The sequence below is a fragment of the Saimiri boliviensis genome, chromosome 18 (genome assembly GCF_048565385.1).
Source record: "Saimiri boliviensis isolate mSaiBol1 chromosome 18, mSaiBol1.pri, whole genome shotgun sequence".
Classification (NCBI taxonomy): Eukaryota; Metazoa; Chordata; class Mammalia; order Primates; family Cebidae; genus Saimiri; species Saimiri boliviensis.
The window spans coordinates 48113502-48137711 of record NC_133466.1 but is presented as its reverse complement, the minus strand read 5'-3'; the positions used below and the strand labels follow the sequence as shown (position 1 = coordinate 48137711).

General features: G+C 41.9%; 1 long non-coding RNA gene across 3 annotated transcripts; it reads left to right on the top strand.

Annotated features, from left to right (window-relative positions):
• Positions 1–334: 334 nt before the first annotated feature.
• On the top strand, positions 335–14596 carry LOC141581983 (uncharacterized). Of its 3 annotated transcripts, none has more exons than XR_012514817.1 (4): positions 335–487; positions 4797–5067; positions 8158–8271; positions 11334–14596. It is a non-coding gene; the product is annotated as an uncharacterized LOC141581983 (long non-coding RNA). The 3 variants fall into 3 exon arrangements; XR_012514816.1 differs by lacking the exon at positions 11334–14596 and adding an exon at positions 862–951 and having other exon boundaries at positions 8158–8853; XR_012514815.1 differs by lacking the exon at positions 11334–14596 and having other exon boundaries at positions 8158–8850.
• Positions 14597–24210: the final 9614 nt, after the last annotated feature.

Below are 24210 nucleotides of genomic sequence, written 5' to 3'. Positions count from 1 at the left end.
CTCGGCTCCAGCTGCTGCCCACTCTGCCCTAACCCGGCTGTGCGGTGGAGGTGGCGGCCCCTTTAAGGCCCCGCTGCGCCTGCGCCTGGGGCTCTCGGAGGCGGGGCCGGGGCGGAGGACCAAGCGGCCGCAGGGGGGCGGTGGGCGGTGGCTGAGACAGCGGTGGTGGCGGAGGGGAGGGGAGGGGAAGGGCGGGGCGGAGGTGGGGAGGGACGGGGTGGGGGCTGGGGAGGGGAAGGGCAGGGCAGGGGAGGGGAGGGCTCGGGAGGGCTGGGGCGGGGAGGGGAGGGCTGGGGAGGGGAGGGGAGGGCTGGGGAGGGGAGGGGAGGGGAGGGTGGCGCCGCCGCTGGGAGCCGCTCAGTGAGTGCGGCGCTTCTGGAAACGCAGGACAGGCGGGCGGGCTGCGGAGGGCGGAGGCGCGGGGCGTGGCGGCCGCCATGCCTGTGGGAAGTGAAGGTTTGCCGGGAAGTCCACCAGCGTTTGTGAGGTGAGGGCGCCGCGCCAGGCCGCGGGCGGGGAGTTCGGGACCCCGGCGCGCAGCTGGGTTGACGCGCGCAGGGGCCTCCGCAGCGTTTGCTGGGCGAGCCGGCCGGGGCGGCCGCCGGGCTGGAGTCCCTGCGCCGGGTTCCTCTCCCCGCGGCCGCCGCAGCCCTCCTCTCGGGGCGCCGGGAAGAATCCCGCTGGCGGGAGCGGGTCTTTGGGGCTTCTCAGATGATCTCACCGGGCGTCCTTTCACCGAAGCGCAGCAAGACTTTTGGAGTGGTGTCCTCGCTTTCCTTTTTTTTTTTTTTTTTTTTGCTGGAAAAGCTGCTTTCCACAGGAAGTCTTTTCTTGAAGTGCTGTCATTTCTTTGGGGTACAGTGTTGTTCACCCGAAGGAATGACTCCCAGTGCTCGAGGACGTTAAAGTGATCTGCTGGTCGTTTCAAAGCTTTGTTCTGAGCTGATACGCGTTAGTAGCTTTCTTTTGTTGTTAAATTTTATTGGTAACATTTCACCTGTGAACCAGCAGCTCGGTTTTCTATTCTAAAATGCTAGCTTTAAGATTTCTGAGAACTTTGTGTCAAAGAAGTCTTTGAAAAGTTACAGAAGTCTGCGGAAGAAGTTGACAATTTGAAATGTGCCGGTGGTCGGGGGGCAGTGGATCACACGTGTAATCCCAGCGCTTTGGAAGGCCAAGGTGGGCAGACCACTGGAGCCCAGGAGTTCCAGACCAGCCTGGGCAACATGGCAAAACCCCATCTCTACTGAAAATACAAAAATTAGCTGTCTGTGGTGGTGTGTCCCTAGCTACCTGGGAGGCTGAGATGGGAGGATCTATCAGAGCCTGGGAGGCTGAGATTACAGTGAGCAGTGATCTTGCCAGTGCACTCAGGCCTGGATGGCACAGGGAGAACCTAAAAAAAAAAAAAAAGTACAGGTAATAAATTTATACTAAGTAAAATTCACCACAGATGAAGAAATAGAACATTGCTAGATTGGGGTATATATGTAAGAGTCACATTGTTGGTTTTAGAGGTATCAGATATTGTTGAACATTTTCCCAAAGTGGTTGTAAAACTTATCAGGGAATATTCTGCTTATCCCACATCCTTGCTGATGCTTGTCAGTTCAAAGTTATTTTGCCATTGGAGTAGAGGTGCAGTAATGTATCAGTGTGGTTTCATTTTGCCTTTTCCTGGTATTGAGGTTGAGTATTTTTTACTGCCATTTATACGTCCTCTTTTGTGAAGTGCCTGTTAAATCTCTGTATCCTGTTTTCAGGATATGCTTGTTTTTCTGTTGATTTGTAACACTTTATTCTGGTTATGTGTCCTGTCTAGGATATATACGTATTGCATTTCTCTTTTTTCAAACTGTAGCTTGCCTTTTCACTCTTTTAATGGTGTTTTTAAATGAATGGAGATTCTCTATTTTTTTTTTTTTCTTTTTTAGACAGGATCTCACTCTGTTGTCTAGGCTGGAGTGCAATGGCACAATTACAGCTCATTGCAATCTCGACCTCCCAAGGCTCTGGTGATCCTCCTGCCTGAGCCCCCAAGTAGCTGGGATCTGCAGGGGAGCACCATTATGCTCAGCTCTTTTTGTATTTTTAGTAGAGATGGGGTTTTAACATGTTACATAGGCTGGTCTGGAATTCCTGGGATCAAGTGATACACCTGCCTTGGCCTCCCAAAGTGTAGGGATTACAGGCATGAGCCAGTGTACCCAGCCTGAGTTTCTTAATTTTAATGAAATTATACTTGATCAATCTTTTCCTTTATGGTGACTGCTTTTTGTGTCCTGTTAATCAATGCCTAACCTAAGAATATGAACACATTTTTTTCTGTGTTAACCTCATAGCAATTTTATTTTAGTTTATGCTTTTTTTTTTTTTTTTTTTTTTTTCCAGACAGACTTTCACTCTATTTCCCAGGCTAGAGTGTGGAGGCATAATCTCAGCTCACTGCAACTTTCACCTCCTGGATCAAGCGATCCTCCCACCTTAGCCTCTTGAGTACCTGAGACCACAGGCATGTGCTACCATGCCTGGCTAATTTTTTTTTTTTTTGTAGAGATGGGCATTCAACATTTTCCCAGGTTAGTCTCAAACTCTTGGGCTCAAGTAGTCTGCCCACTTCAGCCTCCCACAGTGCTGGGATTACAGGTGTGAGCCACCCCACCCAGCCATGATTCACTTTTTACTCTACTAAAAAATAGCCATCTCTACTAAAAATACATGGATGTGACTGTTTAATGTAGCACCATATATTGACCGGGACATCCTTGTCCTTCTGGACTGTGTGGCACTTTTTTTCATAAATCAGATGGCTGTATGATCATCTGATTTATGAAATCAGTGTGGGTCTGTTTCTGGACCAACCTGAGCAACATAGTGAGATCCCATCTGTACAAAAAATCATAAATAAAGATGTAAAATGTTTTTAAGTGGGTAGAGAAGATGGAGTCATAGGTGATAATTTATAAATGATTGTCAATTTTTGGCTACATACAGGTGTTGGTAAGTCAGATCTGTTGGGAGTTTAGGCAACATGTATTAAGAGAATTATGTGTTCAGAATGATTGCTAGATATTCACTGACTTCAATTAGATGTTATTTGAGACTCCCAGAGCTACAGGTTTTATTATTTTATTTATTTATTTGTCTTTAAAAAAATTTTACCATCTTCCTGTCAAGGCAGTAACTCTATACTTAATTGTTCTTAAGTATACCTAATTACTAGGAAAATTTTATGGATCATATCTAATTGTTAAGCCATTAAAGGACTGACGTGATGTAATGTAGACAATAGTATTCTACATAATAGTTTCAGGACTACATCAATGAAATTGTTTCTTTTTCTTCTTCTTCTTCTTCTTTCTCCCCTCTTTCTTCCTCCTCTTCTTCTTCTTCTTCGTCGTCGTCGTCTTCTTTTCTTCTTCTTTTCTTCTTCTCCTCCTTCTCCTCCTTCTTCTTTCTTCTTCTTCTTCTTCTTCTTCTTTTCTTCCTTCTTCCTTCTTCCTTCTTCCTTCTTCCTTCTTCCTCCTCTTCTTCTTCTTCTTCTTCTTCTTCTTCTTCTTCTTCTTCTTCTTCTTTTCTTCTTTCTTCCTTCTTTTTTCTCCTGCATATAGTTTGAACATATCTTCTTCTCTTTGCTTTCTTGAGACAAGGTTTCGCTCTGTCGCCCATGCTGGAGTGCAGTGGTGCAGTGGTATGATCATGGCTCATTGCCGTTTTGACCTCTCAGGCTCTAGCAGTCCTCCTACCTCAGCCTTCTTAGTAGCTGCAGGCATGCACCACCATGCCAGGCTCAGTTTTTATTTTTTGTATACAGGGTCTTCCTATGGTGCCCAGACTGTTTTCAAACTCCTGGGCTCAAATGATCCTCCCACCTTGGCATCCCAAAGTGTTGGTATTACAGGTGTGAGCCATCACTCCTGGCCATTTTAGTTTTAATAATTTTATATTTTTCTAATTTAAAATATTTATTATTTATGAATGTAATATTGTTATGATTATTTTGTGTTTAATCTCATTTTCAAAATAACCTTGTGGAAATTAGAGATCTTGTTTCTTATTTACTACTGTATTCTCAGTGCCTGACCTTGCCTGGTATGAAACAGATATTCAATAAATAGTTGTTAAATGAATGAATGAACCACATTCAACAATTCTCTAAGTATCACAGCTTTCACTGTCTAACAAATAAAATAGCTTGTATAGAATAGAGTCACAGTTAACCTGCCATGAAAGGAAATGTCAATGAAAATAGACCTTTGTATGTGTAGCTGCTAAGATTTTGGGGCTTTTGTTACTGCAACATAAATTAGCAAAGCTCAGTGAGACTGCAGATAGAATATACATATATAAATAGACCAGATAGACCAGTGGATGAGATTCCAAAGATAGTTCAATCATCATTAACTAACCACACCCACACTCTCTTAATTTCCTAACAGAAAGAATGGAATTCCTGTTGACTAAGATCTGCCCCAAATATTACTTATTTTGTGAAAACTTCTCTGGCTACTCAGGAATCTCCCTGCTTCAGCCTCCCGAGTAGCTGAGATTGCACGTGTGCACCACCATGCTTGGCTAACTTTTTATTTTCAGAGACAGGGTCTTACTATGTTGCCCAGGCTGGTCAGGACTGTTGATTGCATATGACAGAAACCCAGCCAATTCTAGTTCCTCACCGCCTTTCAATGTGCTCCTTTCTCAGTCTTCCCAGTCTCAACAAATGGCAGTTCCATCCTTCAAGTTCCCCAAGCCCCAAATCTTAATGTTAACCTTGCTTTCTCTCTTTTATGTCATAGCTCGTATGAAGGCCAATCATATTCAGACCCAGGCGGAGGTTCCTGCTGACCCAGGCTCTCACCAGCACATTGTCCTTTACTGTCCTCCTGAGGGTGTCTGGAGCTTCAGTGCTGTGTGCTCTCGGCCTCCATGCTGGGGCACCACTGACTCCTGCTGTCCAGGGCTTCCAGTGGACTCTCCGAGGCACTGATGTAGAATCTTCCCCATTCGGTTCACCAAGAGCAGCCTCATGCAGTGTGGGCTGACATGAAGAGCTGCCAGATCTAACAGGTAAAAATCACGAGGCACTGCCAGCTGGATGGGGTCAGAGAGTCCTCTCTCCATTACGATTCAGATGAGAAGGGAAGATTCCATAGGCCCTAAACATTGCAGCATGACCCGCATGTGCCACCCACGAGCTGCAGTGCGTGGTCAGGTGGAAGTTATTTGACTTCAGGAGAGGACAGTGTTCTCTTCAGGCCTTTTCCTCAGTGGCTGGATCTGCGTCCCTCTCCTCTCTCTTCCCCTCTCATCCCCCAGTCTCCATCCCCATCTCTCTCTCTGTTTCCACCTTGCTGTTCCCTTTCACCTGCTTTTACCTCTTCAGCTTTCATGATTCCCCCCTCGCTGTCCACCACATTTCCCAGGCTAAGGCTCCTGAACTGTCCTGTGTGGGGAGATGTGTCTGGATTTAGGCGGTGCCCTCTAGATGTTTCCAGGATGGGGAAACATGGCTCAGCTGCCAGTATAATGGTTTCAGAGAGTGGCCACTTTTGAAGGCCTTTCACATTTCCCATTCTAGAATTGTGTAGGACTTAAAATTGATGGGCCACAGTAGAATTCTTGGTTCCTCATGACCTTGTGGTGGTCACCTTCCTTCACGGAGCATTCACATGGTGGCTATTAGGTGCCAGGCCCTGCTCTGGGCTAGGGGCACCATAATGAGTAAATGTCAGATCACTACCCCATGGAACCCACCACTGCAGGCATTGAGAGGAGAAAGAAAGGGGCGTGGCCTGTTTGTCTTCTTTTCACGTGGTCACCTGCCAGTTCCTGGGGGAGTGGGAGCCAGTGCAAGGAGAGAAGCCCAGTGAGAAAGGCAAAGGGATGATGTCAGACCCAGGAGCTGAGGCTCACATTCCCCTGCAGCTGGGCAGCTTCTGGAGTGGACAAGGAGCAGCAGGGAACATTGTGGCCTGGTATTCTGGGGTTCACTGTCTCATCTCATTCCTGTGGGTGCCAGAACTTGTCCAAAGGGAAGACTCAGTGTCTCTAACAACAGCAAGGCGGAGACAGAAAGTGTTTCAGAGAAGCAAGAATGATTGTCTGCCATGGAAACAGTATATGGATTTATAGTAGTGTGTCTCTCTAATAACTAGTTAGCGTGTTCCTGTTAATTGAACATATCGGTGGTGTAAGTTTCCTTGGATCTCCTCATCTTCATGTAAGTTTATCTGTTCCCCTATCCCTCCCTTCTTTCCTTCTTTTCCTTCCTTCCTGGGTTTTCTGATCAGGGTCATGTGAGGCTAAAATCCAGAAATGGGCTAGCTATGCTTTTTCTCTAGAGCTCAAGCTTTTATTCCAAGTTCACTGCAGATATTGGAAAATGTTTCTATTCTTGTTTGTGGGGGACTGAGGGCCCTTTTTCTGTGCTGGCTGTCAGCCAGGAGATACTCTGACTTCAGATGCCACCTGCTTTCCACTTTACCTGTCTTTTCTATCTTTCAACCAATCACAACTCATGGAGTCCTTCTCAAGCTCCTTCCTTCTCTGACTTCATCTTCTCCAACCAGCCACAGAAAGCTCTGTCATGTATGGAGTGATGTGATTCAATCCACTTCATGCAGGTAACCTCATCATCTTCAGGTCATGTAACTGTCACATAAAAACATAATCACAGGAGTGGTGTCTCATCACCTTAACAGGCTTCAGAGACAAGGGTATGGCATGTTTGGGGACCATTTCAGAAATTCCATCTACCGCAGTTGGACACTCACATTCCCCCATCTGCAAAATACATTCATCCTCTCCTCTAAAGTTTCCAAATTTCATGTCATTAAAGCATTAGTTCAACATGAAAAATGTCACATAGGCCACATCAGATCCAAAGTTTAAAATCTTATCTAAAACATCCACACCAGGTGTCAATGAGGCTTCTGAGGGTGTCCATTAAGTACAGATTATTGACATAATTGCCTTACCTCTGACGACCTGTGAAACTGAACAAACTGCTTATCTGCTCCTAATGTGGAATGGCGGGACAGGCACAGAATAACAATTACAGTGATTCTAGTTCAAAAAGAAGGAACATGGAAGGGAGAAAAAAGTCACCAATCCAAAATAGTTTGGAAATGGAGCTGGGCAAAATCCAGCAGGAGGTACTTAAGTAGGATCCACAGCCTGAGACTGACCCTCCATCCTGTGGGACTTTGCTTCTGGGATCTTTGCTCTGCATTTCTTGAAACCATTATTGTCTATCTTATTTCCCCCTACTCCTTTGGTTCTTCCCCTTTCTCCTCATGGCAGCATCCTCTGCTTAATCCTTGGTCCATCGCCCCCAGCAGAATTGGTCAGATAGTGCCCGTGTCACAGTCCTGACTGTCTCCACGAGGGGCTGTCCTTGTGAGCCCGTGCTCCTCTGAGATCGTCTTCACTGTCCTAACCTCTCTCAGTCATGATTGCTTTCAGCTGATCTGGCTAGCTCAGGAGAAAACCTAAGACTATGGAGACCCAGAGCCATTCTCTGCCCTCTCTATCTCCAGGAGAGGAAGAATATAACAGGGATCTTCATGGAGAAATGACCCACATGAGGGCCTGGACTCTCCAGCAGTTACAGCAGAGGAAACTCCCTGAGGAAGCATGAAGTAGCTGAACGCCCAGACTGGGAAAGCAGGGTTGTGTTAACCACTGTTTAATCCTCACATGCTCCCTGCCCCAAACTGCTAGCCAGTGAATGACAATGGACTGGGAGTAAGTAATAGGCCTATAGAACCATGATAAAGAATTGTCCAAGGAAAGACCCTTTTACTCTGTTTGCAAGGTGAAATTGCTGTATTTGATCTAAAGTTTTCTGAAAGGCAGCAGCGAGTTTCTGGAGGATGAGTTACCTGCTTTGCACAGGGAGGGTGAGGCCAAGGCTTTCGTGGTATATCTGCTGCCACTGGGTGATGAGGGAACCTGGGAGAGTCTTAGTCTTTCTGGACATGAGTTTTCTCATCAGTAAAGTAGGTGCTAATTGTACCTCTCTGAGGTCCCTTCCTGCTTTGTTTTCTCTGAGACCTTGAGGGACTGAGATGGTCTTTAACACTGCCTGGACCTCTAACCAGCCTCTGACCTCTCTGGGTCTGACTCCCGACTCTGGCCCCTGTGTTTCTCCTTCAGAGCCTGAGCTGAGTTCACACCTGGGAAGCTGAGAACTGAGGGAACAGATGGAAGAAAGTCAGCAGGTTTTGGAAAAGAGAAGAACCTGTAAAGGACAAGTCAGCGCTAGAACAGGTGAGAAACAAAGCAGGGGAGAATAAGGACAAACTGGGCCAGAAGCCTCAGGGGAATGGGCAATGGGCCTGTGATCATTCAGCCACCTGCATCCTCCCAAGCCTAAACCTGGAAGAAGTCAAAACCCTGAATAGACCAATAACATGGTCTGAAGTTGAGGCAGCAATAAAGAGACTACCACCCAAAAAAAGCCCAGGTCCAGATAGGTTCACAGCTGAATTCTACCAGACATACAAAGAGGAGCTGATACCATTCCTTCTGAAACTATTCCAGACAATCCAAAAAGAGGGAATCCTTCCCAAATCATTTTACGAGACACCAAAACCCGGCAGAGACTCAACGAGAAAAGAAAATTTCAGGCCAATATCCATGATGAACATAGATGCAAAAATCTTCAATAAAATACTGGCAAACCGATTGCAACAGCATATCAAAAAAGCTCATCCACCATGATCAAGTAGGATTCATCCCGGGGATGCAAGGCTGGTTCAACATACGCAAGTCCATAAACGTAATTCACCACATAAACAGAACAAAAGACAAAAACCACATGATTATCTCGATTGATGCAGAGAAGGCTTTTGACAAAATTCAACAACCCTTTATGCTAAAAACCCTCAATAAACTAGGTATTGACAGAATGTATCTCAAAACAATAAAAGCTATTTACGACAAACCAACAGCCAGTATCATACTGAATGGGAAAAAACTGGAAGCATTCCCTTTGAAATCTGGCACTAGACAAGGATGCCCTCTCTCACCACTCCTATTCAATATAGTACTGGAAGTTCTAGCCAGAGCAATCAGGCAAGAAAAAGAAATAAAGGGTATCCAAATTGGAAAGGAGGAAATCAAATTGTCTCTATTTGCAGATGACATGATTGTATATCTGGAAGACCCCATCATCTCAGCCCAAAATCTCCTGAAACTGATAAACAACTTCAGCAAAGTCTCAGGATACAAAATCAACGTGCAAAAATCACAAGCATTCCTATACACCAGTAACAGACTTCAAGAGAGCCAAATCAAGAACGAACTGCCATTCACAATTGCTACAAAGAGAATAAAATACCTAGGAATACAACTAACGAGGAACGTAAAGGACCTCTTCAAGGAGAACTACAAGCCATTGCTCAACGAAATAAGAGAGGATACAAGAAGATGGAGAAACATTCCATGTTCATGGTTAGGAAGAATCAACATCGTGAAAATGGCCATACTGCCCAAAGTAATTTACAGATTCAACGTTATTCCCACCAAGCTACCAATGACCTTCTTCACAGAACTGGAAAAAAACACCTTAAACTTCATATGGAACCAAAAGAGAGCCCGCATAGCCAAGTCAATTCTAAGAAAAAAGAACAAAGCAGGAGGCACCACACTACCGGACTTCAAACTATACTACAACGTTACAGTAATCAAAACAGCATGGTACTGGTACCAAAACAGAGATATAGACCAATGGAACAGAACAGAGGCCTCAGAGGAAATACAACATACCCACAACCATCTGATCTTCGACAAACCTGACAAAAACAAGCAATGGGGAAAGGACTCCCTGTTTAATAAATGGTGTTGGGAAAACTGGCTAGCCATGTGCAGAAAGCAGAAACAGGACCCCTTCCTGACACCTTACACAAAAATTAACTCCAGATGGATTAAAGACTTAAACATCAGACCTAACACCATAAAAACCCTAGAAGAATATCTAGGCAAAATCATTCAGGACATAGGTGTAGGCAAGGACTTCATGACCAAAACGCCAAAAGCAATGGCAACAAAAGCCAAAATAGACAAATGGGACCTAATCAAACTCCACAGCTTCTGCACGGCAGAAGAAACAGTCAGTAGAGTGAATCGGCAACCAACAGCATGGGAAAAAGTTTTTGCAGTCTACCCCTCTGACAAGGGGCTGATATCCAGAATTTACAAAGAACTAAAGCAGATCTACAAGAAAAAAACAAACAAGCCCATTCAAAAATGGGCAAAGGATATGAACAGATACTTTACAAAAGAAGACATACAGGAGGCCAACAAACATAAGAAAAAATGCTCATCATCACTGGTCATCAGAGAAATGCAAATCAAAACCACATTGAGATACCATCTCACACCAGTTAGAATGGCGATCATTAAAAATTCTGGAAACAACAGATGCTGGAGAGGATGTGGAGAAATAGGAACACTTTTACACTGTTGGTGGGAATGTAAATTAATTCAACCACTGTGGAAGACAGTGTGGTGATTCCTCAAGGACCTAAAAATAGAAATCCCATTTGACCCAGCAATCCCATTACTGGGTATATATCCAAAGGATTATAAATCATTCTACTACAAGGACACGTGCACACGAATGTTCATTGCAGCACTGTTTACAATAGCAAAGACCTGGAACCAACCCAAATGCCCAATGATGTTAGACTGGATAGGGAAACTGTGGTACATATACACCATGGAATATTACGCAGCCATCAAAAACGATGAGTTCACGTCCTTTGTAGGGACATGGATGAACCAGGAAACCATTATTCTCAGCAAACTGATACAAGAGCAGAAAATCAAACACCATATATTCTCACTCACAGGCGGGTGATGAACAATGAGAACACATGGACACAGGGAGGGTAGCACTACACACTGGGGTCCGTTGGGGGGAAATGGGGGAGGGATGGGGGTGGGGAGGTGGGAGGTGGGAAGATACAAAAGGAATACTCCCTTTTTTTAAATTGCATTTTAGGTTTTGGGGTACATGTGAAGAACATGCAAGATTGTTGCATAGGTACAACATGGCAGTGTGATTTGCTGCCTTCCTCCCCTTCACCTGTATCTGGCATTTCTCCCCATGCTATCTCTCCCCAACTACCCACCCCCTGCTGTCCCTCCCCTGTTTCTCCCCGACAGACCCCAGTGCGTAGTGCTCCCCTCCCTGTGTCCATGTGTTCTCACTGTTCAACACCAGCCTATGCGTGAGAACATGCGGTGTTTTTAACGACCCACAAAGAGACTTAGACTCTCAAACACTAATAGTGGGAGACTAACATTCCACTGTCACTATTTGACAGATCAACAAGACAGAAAATCAACAAGGATATCTGGGACTTGAACGCAGATCTGGACCAAGTGGACCTAACAGACATCTACAGAAATCTCCACCCCAAATCCACAGAATATATATTCCTCTCAGCACTGCATGATACCTAGTCTAAAACTGACCACATAATTGGAAGTAAGTTGCTCCTCAGCAAATGCAAAAGAACGAAAATCCTAACAATCTCTCAGAACACTGTGAAATCAAATTAGAACTCAGGATTAAGAAAGTCACTCAAAACCACACAAGTACATGGAACCGGCACAATTTGCTCCAGAACAGCAACAGGATAAACAATGAAATGAAGGCGGAAATAAAGATGTTCTTCGAAACCAATGAGAACGAAGACACGACATACCAAAATTTCTGAGACACATTTAAAGCAGTGACTACAAGAAAAATTATAGCAATAAATGCCCACATTGGAAGTGAGGAAAGATCTAAAATCGTCACCCTATCATCAAAATGGAAAGAGCTAGAGGAGCAAGATCAAAAAAATTCAAAACCTAGCAGAAGACAAGAAGTAACTAAGATGAGAGCAGAAGTGGAGATAGAGACAAAGAAAAACTCTTCAAGAAATCGGTAAATCAAGCAGCTGGTTTTTTGAAAAGATCAACAAAATAGACAAGATAGCCATACTAATGACATAGAAAAGAGAGAAGACTCAAATGGATGCAATACAAAATGATAAAAAGGGTATCACCACCAATTCCAAAGAAATACAAACTACCATCAGAGATTACTACAAACAACTCTATGCATATAAACCAGTAAATCTGGAAGAAATGGATAAACTCCTGGACACTTACACCCTCCCAAGACTAAATCAAGAAGGAGTTAATCCCTTAATAGACCAACAATAAGGACTGAAGTTGAGGCAGTAATTAATAGCCTACCAACCAAGAAAGTCCAGGCCCAGATGGATTTACAGCAGAATTCTACCAGATGTACAAAGAGGAGTTCATATCACTCCTTCTAAAACGCTTCAAAACAATACAAAAAGAAGGAATACTCCCTAACATATTTTACGAGACCATCATCATCCTCAGACAAAACCTGGCAGACATACAACTAAAAGAAAAAAATTCAGGCCAATATCCATGATGAACATTGATGTAAAAATCTTCAAAAAATACTGGCAAACTGAATCCAACAGCACATCAAGAAGCTTATCCATCACAATCAAGTAGGCTTCACCGTGGGGATGCAAGCCTGGTTCAGCATACGTAAATCTATAAATGTAATCCATCACATAAACAAAGAAAAAAAAACACATCATCTCAAAGGATGCAGAGAAGGCCTTCAACAAACTTCTACAGCCCTTTATGCTAAAAAAAAAAAAAAAAAAAAAAAAAAAAAAAAAAAAATCTCTCAATAAACTAGTATCAATGGAACACATTTCAAAATTAAAAAAAGCTATTTATGACAAACCCACAGCCAACATCTAACTTAATGAGCAAAAACTGGAAGCATTCCCTTTGAAAACTGGCACTAGACAAAGGTGCTCTATCTCACCCTTTCTATTCAACATAGTATTGGAAGTTCTAGCTAGAGCAATCAGGCAAGAAAACGACATAAAGGGTATTCGATTAGGAAAAAAAGAAGTTAAATTGTCTCTATTTGCAGATGACATGATTGTATATTTAGAAGATCCCATTGTCTCGGCCCAAAATCTCCTTAAGCTGCTAAGCAACTTCAGCAAAGTCTCACAATACAAAATTGATGTGCAAAAATCACAAGCATTCCTATACACCAGTAAAAGACAGAGAGCCAAATAATGAGTAAATTCCCATTTACGATTGCCACAAAGAAAATAAAATGCCTAGGAATACAACTAGCAAAGGCTGTGAAGGACCTCTTCAAGGAGGATTACAAACCACTACTCAAGGAAATAAGGGAGGACACAAACAGATGGAAAAACATTCCATGCTTATGGTCAGGAAAAATCGGTATGGTTAAAATGGCCCTACTTTCCAAAGTAATTTATAGATTCAGTGCTATCCCCATCAATCTACCACTGACCTTCTTCACAGAACTAGAAAAAAAAAAAAACCACTTTAAACTTCATATATAACCAAAAAAATGAGCCCATAAAACGACAATCATAAGCAAAATAAACAAAGCTGGAAGCATCACGCTACCTGACTTCAAACCATTCTCAAAGCTACAGTAATCAAAACAGCATGGTACTGGTACCAAAAATGAGATATAGAGCAATGGAACAGAACCAAGACTTCAGAAGTAATGCCACACATCTACAACCATCTAATCTTTGACAAACTTGACAAAAACAAGCAATGGGGAAAGGATTCTATGTTTAATGAATGGTGTTGGGAAAACTGGCTAGCCATGTGCAGAAAACTGAAACTGGACCCCTTCCTTACACCTAATACAAAAATTAACTCCAGTTAGATTAAAGATTTAAACATAAGACCTAACACCATAAAAACCCTAGAAGAAAGCCTAAGCAAAGCCATTCAGGACATAGGCACAGGCAAGGACTTCATGAATAAGACACCAGAAGTACTGGCAACAAAAGCCAAAATGGACAAATGGGATCTAATTAAACTGAAGAGTTTCTGCATAGCAAAAGAAACAATTACTAGGGTGAACTGGCAACCAACAGAATGGGAAAGGAATTTTGCAACCTACCCATCTGACAAAGGACTGCTATCCAGAATCTACAAAGAACTAAAACAGGTTTACAAGAAAAAACGAACCTATTCAAAAGTGGACAAAGGATATAAACAGACATCTTTCAAAAGAAGACATAGATGAGACTAATAAATACATGAAAAAATGCTCATCATCTCTGGTCATTAGAGAAATGCAAATCAAAACTACACTGAGATACCATTTCAGGCCAGTTAGAATGGTGATCATTAAAAAATCTGGAGACAACAGATCCTGGAGAGGATGTGGAGAAATAGGAACACTTTTACACTGTTGGTGGGAGTGTAAATTCGTTCAACCATTGTGGAAAACAGTATGGCGATTCCTAAAGGATCTAGAAATCGAAATTCATTTTGACCCAGCAATCCCATTATTGAGTATATGCCCAAAGGATTATAAATCATTCTATTATAAATACCCATGCACACATATGTTCATGGATGAATCTGGAAACCATCATTCTCAGCAAACTGACACAAGAACAGAAAACCAAACATCCCATGTTCTCGCTCACAGGTGGGTGATGAACAATAAGCACACATGGGCACAGGAGGGGAACATCACACACTGGGTTCTGTTGGGGGGTGCAGAGTTAGGGGAGGGACAGCAGGGAGTGGGGAGGCTGGGTAGGCATAACATTGGGAGAAATGCCTGATGTGGGGGATGGGGGGATGGGGCAGCAAACCACCATGGCACGTGTGCACCTTTACAACAATCCTGCAAGATCTGCATGTGTATCCCAGAACTTAAAGTACAATAAAATAAATAAATAAATAAAATAGGGATCAATGCAGAGCAAAAAAGACTTGTTTTCAAAGGTAAAACACATTTTTTATAGAAAAGATAGAAACCAAACACTGATTTGGCACATAATTCAGACATGTTATTGATCGATAAATATCTGAAAAATAAGGTACAAAAAAGTGAGTTACAGGGAACATTAAAATCTGAAAATTATTGTGCATTTAGCAATAGGACAGTACCACAGGGGCAAAGGAATCTCAAAGGCCCCCTATAATCTAACATAAGCTAGCTGAGTTCATCTTGTTCTCAAATTGGACCTTCGACTCCAGCTTATGTGGCCCACTTCCCTATACTCTGAATACAGCTTGCTCATTCATACATCTTTGCCTTTGGTGACACCTTTTGATGTTCATGGAAAAATCCTCTAATTTCTAAATCATATGCCTCCGTTAAAATCCCTCCCTAGATACACCTTTTCCTTACAGTGTTCCCTAGATAACAATACTATTCTTGCAGAATTGAGAGAGGTCTCACTTAGATAAGATCAAGAAACAGTCCCAGACCTGCCACGTTCTCACACAAATATGTGTTACCATGAAATGACTCTCTCACTGTACCACACTTGTTTATTGTGCCCTGCCAAATTAGATCATAAACTATTCTGGAGGAAGAATGGTGTCCATTGTTCTCTTTGTTCCAAATCACCTGGTTGAATAAGTGGTTAATAAATGGTCATATACTTGCTATTTTAGACCTAAAAAAATTCTTCCTAAAAAAAACAAAGTACTTAAAACAATTACTACAAAAGCAAGAGAAGAGGTTAATCTTCCTAATGTCTTTAATTTCAGTGGCCTAGGTAATTACTAGTATATGCAAGTTTAAGTGCAATTCTTCGGAAGAGGTCGGAGGAAAGACGAGTGAGGAGAATGCAATTTTTTAATGTTCTAAGTACTACTCAAGAAGCAAAGAAGCAAATGTCCTTCATTTCCATACAGACCAGAAATATGTGATGTAATAGGCTTCACACAGACCCAGAGAAAATTTGTTTATACGTGGGGAAGAATTTTTCACTGCACAGCTAACCACTGAAGCAAGCTTCTTAAAGGAAATTTCAAAAACCATGTAGACAACGATGTGTTTCCATTCGTTGGAACATTTTACTACTATAGGAACAATCGCTTTCTTGACTCTCCTCCCCCTGCCCTAGATCCATCATGAACAAGTGTCTTTGGAAAAATCTTACATTTAGAAAGTTGGATAGTCTTACTGGAGTGAAAGAAATAGTTCTTACCATTTTTATCCACAAATAACATAAAAATGTAACAATGATTGCAAGTAGGTACTGAAGAAATAAGAGATTACACTGCAGGTTTATAGAAGACACAAAGTCAAAGCAAAAGCAAGCAAAACGTCATCAAATGGAGAAGAAATTGTTCAGCCTTTCTCTTCTCTTGATCTGTACTCTGAAGCTGGCATAAACCCTTATGTTTATTAGAAATATCCTCAACAGGGAATCTTGAAGTAGGGATGTGTATCCTAGTCTCTAATAGGATTATTTAATCTCCCTGAACCTTTGTTTTTCCGCCATTGATAAGATGAGAATGAGAATACTTATCTACCTATATAGGTGCGACCAGATGCCATCATGAATATGAACATATTTGCTAAAGTAAAGTGAGCTATTACTGAAATGTATGATTATTATGGGAAATTTGGTGGGGAAAGTAGACTATGATTAGAATAGCATTTTACTCTATTATTATTATTTTACCACAGCACAATTGCCGATTTTCCGTTTAATACTTGTTAAGCACCAGGTTTCCAGGGTAGAGAAATAAACAAAACAAATACTCCTGCAGTGATTGAAGGAAAGCAAACTCTTGTCAAATACATGTTTGTGCCTCAGTACAATACAGCTAACATTTCCTGAGTGCCGGCTAGACAACAAGTGCATGAATGTTTCCATATAAACACTCAGAGCTTAATCTTTTTGCTTAAACTATTTTCTGACATGGAAAGAGCCCAGGTTTTCTTTTAAAAAGATAGAAAATTTAGAATGCTCAGTAAAAGTTATGACATCAAATTAATAGAAATTGACTCCGTTTTTAGAACTTAAACTTTACGGTGCTTGAACTAAATCAATATCGATTGAATTCTTTTGAGAAAACTTCAACCCTTACTAGTGTTGCTTCCTTCAGGTTGATTCAACAGAACTTTAATCCACCCAAATCATATGCGCTGTGCCTGGATATGCCTCTGGAGAGCATCGAACTCTCCCTGTACACGAACAGCTTTTCACTCAATTTTTAAATCCCACTTCAATATCATAGAATTTTAGAATTACAAAAGGACCTTACAGGTTAAAATCTTCCACTCATTCTAGGAGTCTTACAAAATATTCATGGACAATTTTGACCTGTCTTAAAGCTAGATTCCCTTCTATTATGTAAACATCTAAAAAAAAAAAAAAGGCATCATAGTCTTTCATTAGGTAGCCCAAACGATTATTTCATTGGTAAAATATTAAGACAAAGTCCGTATTCCTGGAACACATTTAATGCCTCAATTTTGGGGAAAAAAAAAAGTCATTATTGTCCTCCATCAAAATTAGGTAGAATTGGAAAATTTTTTACATTATTAGCTGGACATAATGTATTTTTAGACCCTCAGAATAAAATACGTACATACTTGCTTTTTAACGCCTAAAATTATCATTAATGTTAGTAGTCTCCTCATCTCTTACATGTTAATACAATATTTACTAATTAATTTACTCAAATATTTTACATTCTTAGTATGTGTCGTGTAGATTACCGGTCCATGAAAAAGATCAAAATTCAATTCTTTATCGTAATTCTTATGTTACACAGGGGTGACTCTCTTGCCTCTTCTGTAGCATCTCAGAGGCAATTCTCCATGCCCAACAATCTTCCCTCTCCTTCCATGTGTTACCCCAGACATATTTGGGGTTCATAAGTGGAGGACCACAACCCCTGGGCTACCTAAAATAAGCCCCTTACATGCACAGAAACGTTGGCCTGCGGGTTCGGTAGAATGTCCTTCTACCAGAGGACCCTGGATTCCAAAGGTGTTAAGCCATCTCCTGATGCACCCGGTAGAATTCTTTGCTGGCACTACAATTGCCTTTGGCTCTTACCTTCCTGAGCAGGGGTTCCTAACTCCCCAGGCTGTGGACTGAGACTGGTCTGTGGCCTGCTAGGAACTGGGCTGTACAGCAGGAGGTCAGTGGCAGGCAAGTGAGCATTACCACCTGAGACCTGCCTCCTGTAACATCAGCCAGCATTAGATTCTGACAGGAGCGTAAACTCTGTCGTCAACTGCACATGTGAGGGATCTAGCTTGTGCACTCCTTATGAGAATCTAACTATTGCCTGATGATCTGAGGTGGAACAATTTCATCCAAAAACCATCCCAACTGGTTTTGGGATAAAGCTGCCCAAGACAGAAACCAGTCTCTGTTGTCAAAAAGATTAGGGACAGCTCTTCCCAAGGACGGGACTTCCCAGTTGTGTTAGTCCATTTTGCATTGCTGTAAAGGAATATCTGAGACTGGGTAACTTATTCAGAAAAGAGGTTTCTTTGGCTCACAGTTCTGCGGGCAATACAAGTACGGCACCACCACCTGCTCAACTAGTGGTCAGACCTCTGGGAGCTTTTACTCGTGGTGGAAGGCAAAGGGGAAGCCGGTGTTTCACATTGCAAGAGAAGAGGGAGGTCCCAGACTCTTAACCAGCTAAACTAATAGAGCAATAAATCACTCATTTCCCTGGGGAGGGCATCAAGCCATTCATGAGAGATCTGCTCCCATAACACAAACACCTCCCGCTAGACCCCACCTCCAACACTGGGTGAATCACGTGTCATCATGAGAGTCAGAAAAGACAAAACATCCAAACAATATCCCCAGTTCTCACACCTGTGCAGTGCCTCCAATCAGGGTCATACATAAAGCTGCTGGTGCTGTCATTCGGCCTCTGAAGTTTTTGTTGCACGTGGGTGTGTGCATATGCATATCAGTGGTAACTCCTCAAAGCAAGCCTGGGACTTATCGTCATTTAAGTTCGCATCATGGCCATACTCTTTACATTCCAGTTCCTGGAAGAAAATCCCATGAAACTAAAAATAACAAAGCTGGCCTCCATAGCCACCTCCCTTGTGGGAAATGAGTCATCTAAAATTCACAGGGAGGCATGTTTGGCATGGGATATAGAAATGATCCTTTTTAATGTAGTGCTTTTGGTAGAAAGAATACCCACACTTGGGACAAGCATATTATACGCCATGAAAAACATACAACTTTGTGGTACATATAACCTCCTCTGAGATGGAATTCAACATGTATTTTTGATTTTAACCTTCAGACTCAGTACACAAACCCTGTCCAACTCAACTAGACTCCGTCATGCTGGGTGTTGGACAGAAATTACCAATGAGCTTAGTAAAAACAAACCAAGCTAAAGCAGACAACCAAAACTCCTCTTGCAAACATTTTTTTTTCAAGTTCTTAAAGGCATTTTTATATGCACTATTTCTTATGCTCTGAAGAAATTTATTTTATATAATCATTTAAGAGATTAAATAACTAGTATAATGAATAGAAAATTACTTTTCAATTATTTGGTTACATTTCTGTACAAGGTCAAATGTAATTCACGGGAAAATGGAATCTGTCCAAATAAACCAAAGAATGACACAAATAAAAACTGTCTGATAATTCTGAATTATTTTTGGAGAAACTGTTATGCCATTGTGTCACTATAACCACTGTTAGCATGAGTGGTAGAGAACGTATTTCCAAGGCAGTTTTAGTGGCAAAATAAGATCTGAACACAATTGCCTTAAATAACTTAAAATAATCACAAATTCCATAATTAGGAATCTACTTATGGATCAAGGCAGACGAGAGGCAGGAGTAGGTGGCAGCTCCAGTCAGAGCAGCATGTGGAGGCTTCCACTGTGAATTTTTGCTCCAGATTGACTCCAAGAACAAACCAGCAATACTGAGATGACTGACAGACCCTCTGAAGGAAACAGACTCTTTCCTCAGGACCACAGAGACACCCCAAATACTATGAGAGACCCAGCTGTGGAAGTGGAAAACGTCCCCAGTGGAGAAGCTGAAGCTGAAAGAAGGAAACCCTCCGGCAAGTTTCCGAGCCCGATTCGTCATTCACCTGGAAACAGACTCAGGGATGCTGCAGGGGGCATCGTGGGAGTGAGACTGGCCCTTCAGGTTTCCTGGGAGCTGGGTGAGGCCTGTGACTGCCAGCTTTCCCCCACTTCCCTGACAACCTGCAAGATCCAGCAGAGGCAGCCATAATCCTAGGTACACAACGCCAGTGACCTGGGAGTCTCATCCCCACCCACCACAGCAACCACAGCAAGACCTGCCCAAGGAGAATCTGAGCTCACACACACCTGGCCCTGCCCTACATGACAGTCCTTCCCTACCGACCCTGGTAGGGAAAGACAAAGGGCATATAATCTTGGGAGTTCTAAGGCCCCACCCACCAATGGTTTCTCTCCACACTACTGCAGCTGATGCTTTCTGGGATGTGCCTCCTCCTGGCAGGAGGCCAATCAGCACAAACATAGACCTCTAAATCAACAAAGTTAAGAACCCTCATGGGTTTGCTGCACCCTACACCACCTCCTCCGGAACAGGCACTGGTATCCACAACTGAGAGATCCATAGATGGTTCACATCACAGGACTCTAGGCAAACGATCTCCAGTACCAGCCCAGAACCAGGTAGACTCACTGGGTGGCTGGATCCAGAAGAGACAACAATCACTGCAGTCAGCTCACAGGAAGCCACATCGACAGGAGAACGGGGAGAACACTACACCACGGGAACACCCCATGGGACAAAAAAAATCAGAACAGCCTTCAGCCCTAGACCTTGCCTCTAACACAGCCTAGCCCAATGAGAAAGAACCAGAAAACCAACCCTGGTAATATGGCAAAACAAGGCGTGTCAACACCCCACAAAAATCACACTAGTTCACCAGCAATGGATTCAACCCAAGAAGACATCCCTGATTCCTCTGAAAAAGAATTCAGGAGGTTAGTTAAGCTACTCAGGGAGGGTCAGGGAGAAAGGCAAAGCCCTGTGGGGGTGGGAAAAAAAATCCAAAAAATGATACTAGAAGTGAATGGAGAAATATTAAAGGAAACAGCTTCAAGAAAAAAAAAACAATCCAAAATTCAGGAAACTTTGTTCATACTTTTAGAAACGTAAAATGCTCTGGAAAGTCTCAGCCATAGAATTGAACAAGTGGAAGAGAGAAATTCAGAGCTCAAAGATAAGGACTTTGAATTAACCCAACCCAACAAAGACAAAGAAAAAAGAATAAGAAATTATGAACAAAGCCTCCACAAATTATGGGATTATGTTAAATGACTAAACCTAAGAATAATTGGTATTCCTGAGGAAGAAGAAAATTCTAAAAGTTTGGAAAACATATTTAGGGAAATAACTGAGGAAAACTTCCCTGGCCCAGATAGAGACCTAGGCATGCAAATACAAGAAGCATGAAGAAGACCTGGGAAATTCATCACAAAAAGGTCTTTGCCTAGGCATATTGCCATCAAATTATCCAAAGTTAAGAGGAAAGAAAGACTCTTAAGAGCTGTGAGACAGAAGCACCAGGTAACCTGTAAAACCAAAGTCACCCGATTAAAAGCAGATTTACCTGCATAAACCCTACAAGCTAGAAGGGATTGGTGCCCTATCTTCAGCCTCCTCAAACAAAACAGTTAGCAGCCAAGAATTTTGCATCCAGTGAAACTAAGCATTATTTAAGAAGGAAACATACCGTCATTTTCAGACAAACACACACTGACAGAATTGACCATTACCAAACCACCACTACAAGAACCGCTATAAAAGGAGCTCTAAATCTTGAAACAAAATCCTGGAATCACACGCAAACAGAATCTCTTTAACGCATAAATCACACAAAACCAATAAAACAAAAATACAAGGTAAAAAGCAAAAAACAAAACAACACAGACTATGCAGGCAACAAAGAGCATGATGACTGCAATGATACCTCACATTTCAATACTAACATCGAATGTAAATGGCCCAAATGCTCCACTTAAATGATACGGAACTGCAAAATGGGTAAGAACTCACCAACCAACCATCTGCTGCCTTCAGGAGTCTTGCCTAACACATAAGGACTCACAGAAACTTAAAGTAAAAGGCTGGAAAAAGTCATTTCATACAAAAGGACACCAAACTGAGCAGGGATAATTGTTCTTAGATCAGACAAAACAAACTTTAAAGCAACAGCAGTTAAAACAGAAAAAGAGAGATAGTACATAATGGTAAAAGGCCTTGTCCAACAGGAAAATACCACGATCCTAAACACATATGCAGCTAACACTGGAGTTCCCAAATTTATAAAACAATTATGAACGGACCTAAGAAATGAGGTAGACAGCAACACCATAATAGTGGGGGACTTCAATACTCCACTGACAGCACTAGACAGGTCATCAAGACAGAAAGTCAAGAAAGATACAATGGATTTAAACTATACCTTGGAATAAATAGACTTAACAGATATATACAGAACGCTTCATCCAACAACCACAGAATACACTTTCTGTTCAACAATACATGGAACTTTCTCCAGTATAGACCATATGATAGGCCATAAAACGACCCTCAGGAAGTTTCAGACAACTGAAATTATATCCAGCACTCTATCATACCAACAGTGGAATAAAACTGGAAATAAATTCCAAGAGGAACCTTCAACACCACACAAATACAGGGAAATTAAATAACCTGCTCCTGAAAGAGCACTGGGTCCAAAAGCAAATTGAGATAGAAATGTAAAAATTTGTCAATCTCAATGACATATTTAAATTACACAACCTATCAAAACCTCTGAGCTACAACTAAGGAGGTGCTAAGAGAAAACTTCATAGCCCTTAACACCTACGTCAAAAAGTCTGAAAGAGCACAAACAGACAATCTAAGGTCGTGCCTCAAGGAATGAGAGGAAAAACATAAACCAAACCCAAATCCAAACCCAGAAGAAAGGAAATAGCCAACACCAGACTAAATGTAATAGAAACAAACAAACAAAAATACAAAAGATAAATGAAACAAAAAGCTGGTTCTTTGAAAAGATAAATAAAGCTGGTAGACCATTAGCAGAATTACCCAAGAGAAGAGAGAAACATCCCAATAACCTCACTGAGAAGCACAACAGAAGATATCACAACTCACACCACTGAAATACTAAAGATCACTCAAGGCTATTACAAACACCTTGACAGAAATAAACTAGAAAAGCTAGAAGAGATGGATGAATTCCTGGAAAAATACAGCCCTCTTAGCTTCAATCAGAAAGAATTAGATGCCCCAAACAAACTAATAACAAGTAGCAAGACTGAAATGGTAATTTAAAAATTACCAACAATAAAAAGTTCAGAAGCAGATGGAATCACCACAGAATCCTACCAGATATTCAAAGAAGAATTGGCAGCAATCCTTTTGACACTATTCCACAAGACAGAGAAAGAAGGAACCCTCCTTTATCCATTCTATGAAGCCAGCATCACCCTATTACCAAAGCCAGGAAAGGCCACAACGAAAAAGAAAACTACAGAGCAATGTCCTTGATAAAGATACATGCTAAAATTCTTAATAAAATACTTGCTAAGCAAATCAAACAACATATCAAACAGATAATCTACCATGATCAAGTGACTCATACCAGGGATGCAGGGATGGGGTAACATAAGCAAGTCAATAAATGTGCTGTACCACATTAACAGAATTAAAGACAAATATTACATGATCATCTCAATAGATGCAGAAAAAGCATTTAACAAAATCCACCATCATTTTCTGATTAAAACCTTCAGCAAAATCGGTACACAAGGGACATACCTTAATTTAATAAAGGCCATCTATGCCATACCCACAGCCAACATAATACTGAATGGGGAAAAGTTGAAAGCATTCCTCCTGAGAATGGAAACAAGACACGGACGGCCACTCTCACCATTCCTCTTCCACATAGTACTGGAAATCCTAGCCAGGGCAATCAGACAAGTGAAAGAAATAAAGGGCATCCAAACAGGTAAAGAGGAAGTCAAAATGTCTCTGTTTGCTAACAATATGATCATATACCTTGAAAACCCAAAGGACTCCCCCAGAAAGCTCATAGAACTGATAAAATAATTTAGCAGATTTCCCAATACGAGATTAATGTACACAAATCAGCTCTTCTATACACCAACAGTGACAAAATGGAGAACCAAATCAAGAACTCAAACCCTTTCACCATTGCCGCCAAAAAAGAAAAAAAAAAGAAAAAAAAATACTTAGGAATATATGTAACAAAAGGGTGGACAGACCTCTAGTAGGAAAACTACATAACACTGAT